The sequence below is a fragment of the Crocodylus porosus genome, unplaced genomic scaffold (assembly GCF_001723895.1).
Source record: "Crocodylus porosus isolate Cpor-Errol unplaced genomic scaffold, CroPor_comp1, whole genome shotgun sequence".
In the NCBI taxonomy this organism is placed as follows: domain Eukaryota; kingdom Metazoa; phylum Chordata; order Crocodylia; family Crocodylidae; genus Crocodylus; species Crocodylus porosus.
This window is the reverse complement of record NW_017728886.1, coordinates 187,647,118-187,650,148: the sequence shown is the minus strand read 5'-3', so window position 1 is coordinate 187,650,148 and position 3,031 is coordinate 187,647,118.

Here is a 3,031-nt window from a genome sequence, read left to right as displayed (position 1 = left end):
ACAAATATATTTTTGGTCATGATCTGTAAATCCATGTCACTCATCTACAGGCCAGATAACACAGGTCCATAGGATGGATCTGGCCCGTGGACACAGATTGATCACCATTGGTTTAAACTAAAAGCAGCACCATTACACACAACCAGAGGCTTCAGCTGCTTTGGATTCAATTGCTTGATCAACACTCATTCTGGGTAAGTAACTTTCAGAGAAAACTGTCACTAAGTAGACAATAGGCTTGCAGTTAGCAGCAGCAGCAGCTTCATGTCTAAATGTTTGCAGACACTTGGGTAAAATGTCTCAAGCCACATTTCAAAAGGACATCCCCACCCCCTACTGCTGCATGTGTTTAAAGAGGTAATCTTAGAGATAAGGGGTGGCTTTCCTTCTGTTTTTGTGCCAAAAATGTCAGAGGGAAGTGCAGCCAGGAGACAAGTTTTGTGAATTATACTGTAACAATTGATATATGATCTCCTGTCTCCTTTCCATACACATTTGCACACACAAATGATGTGGAGCTATATAGAGCTATAGAAATCCTCTATAGAGGCTCTGGGCTGCCTTGAAGCATCCAATATATACAACAAAAAATGATGTATACTCAATGATCTCCCACATGAGCAAGTCTCCGGGGTGAATTTACAAGCATCTGAACATTGTGAAAATAACTGGCCCTGCTCTGTGGCTCACTTAATGTATTTCCTTTGACTACAGAGATAAGCAAAACAGAACATCAAAAAAGAACCATCAATTTATTTTGCATAAACTCATTGTTACTCCTCAGTTGTGAATGCTAACTCACCGTCTGAGATTCTGGCCAGACAGATACCAGCCAGATCTGAGTATCTTGCCTACATGGAAGTGTTGTATCAATTTATAAACTAGATTAATTAAAATCACCATTACCCCCTTTTGTGAACATTTCTATTTTGATTTGAAGACAGTGACTTCCAGTAATTCACCTTGAAACGAGTCTCTGCCAGTTTAAATTGGTCCATCTTTCTCACAGAGATGAGGCATAATAACTAACCTTATCCTTTAGTTTTAGTGATGATCTTCTGCCATGTTACACAATCATTTTTCTACAGAGCTTTCTCCCTGTGCCGAGTTGCTTAGACTGTTGCACAAAGATCTGAAATATAAAACAACATCCAAAACACATTTGCAAAAATCTGCTACCCCAAAAATTCAAAACCCTATTGCTTTACTTCTCACTTAAAGGGGTCATGCTGACTCAATTTTGTATACAATCTTAATCCTTCTTGTTGGTAGAACTTGTGGGGGCATCGTTTTGCTGTACTAGAAATAAAAATGGCTGTTCAGAAAAATAAGTCATTTTCCCATGGCAGTGTAGACGTAAAATCTTTCGTGTTACACATCTTTCCCTGCTTCCTGTATAGTTAATACAGTACAGTGCTGTCCAGCTCAGACAATGAATCAATATCCATTCAGTGGCTATAACCTGGCATTCTGACCTATCATGGAACAGCTCCCAGATCAGGACTTTATGATGTTAGGAAGACTGTGGACAAAGTGGGAATCAAGAAATCTAAGTCATAGTCTCTACTCTCCCACTGACCAGTTGTGTGACATTGGACAAATCACTTCACTGTTGTTTCCCCTTGTTCATTTGGGCTGCAAATTCTGTGTGTGCGCCCATCTGTGCAGTCTGGTTTCCTGCTAGCAATGCAGTGTTCCTCACTAGTGGCAGCACTTCCTTGGCAAACATGCCTTGCATGCTGCTGTCAAAGCTTGAATTGAACATCCCTGTCTTTTGACCAAGTATCTTGGCTTTCCTATTTGGGGAAAAAAAAGATCTATCCAGGCCTCCTGCTGCACAGAAAAGCTCCAAAATACAAAACCCTAAAGATTCAAGAGCCAAGAAGGAAAATAAACTCCGACTCTATCATTTATCCTCTTAGATTCTTATTATTTTAGAATCAGTCCTGATCTGGGGATGTTTAGGGTTGACTACTACTTGGCCCTGCCAGAACCTAACAGGACTTTGCTAGGGGGGCAAGTTCCCAAAGTTACATAAGCTGAAAGTTGTAAATGCTGCCCATTAATTTCATTTGTACTTTTATTGCTTCCCGCTCTCAATATGCTTAGACTAGCACCCACAAAGTAGGCTACTGTACCTCAGAATGAGCCACCCTCCATTTATTAATCCATCCTGGCAGTTCTGTTGCCCGCATCCCTAAAACTTCTGAGCGTTTTACTCGAAGGACAGTGATGGTCTCCTTTCCCTGCGCTGAGAACCTTGCTCTCCTTGATGTGTTAGAGGCCTCTCCTCTCCCATGGTCCTTCCCCTGGGCTGCATGCCTGACTCTTTCAGCCTCCATGCCCTGCATCCCTGGGAGGGTTGCAGCACCCCCTACTTCTTCCATGGGTAAACACACAACCAAAACATCCAGCTGCTGGGAAGCTTGACCCTTCAGCGACCCTTAGCCTGACCTAAGACCGGTCACTCTCGCCAGCAGATTTGTTTATCTCGAGACCTCAAGGCTCCAAATCCTAAAGCACCAGCCTTGTCTCTAAACTCCAAGGCCTACCCAAGCTCCTAGACACGCACATGCCAACTCTGAGGGAAACGGGGCCAGATTTTCTAGCCTGTTGCTTGCTATTTATTCTGGCCTGTGATATGGAGAGGCCACAGACAGTTGCCTTTAGCAACTCAAAGAAAACTAATGCACTGCAGGGAGCAGACTCAACTGTAACTGCGATACTCTTGTTATCAGTCTGCCTCTGACAAGGAGTCTCTTCCCCTCTCACTTAGTAAATTAAATGTATGCTCTACCTGTGGTACTCCGAGTGCCTGACTCAAGGAGAAGGGGGGAAGAGGGGGGGAAAGAGGAAGAATATCCAGTTGATAGTATTTTGAAATGAATAGCTTTTTAAATGGATCTTTATTGTAGTCTGCAGGATCTCACTTGGTAATGGTGACCTTGATTTTGTAACCATGCACACACATGCATAACTTAGCCTATGCAAGCTCTTCCAATGTCCAGCAATACACAAGAGTAACAGATAT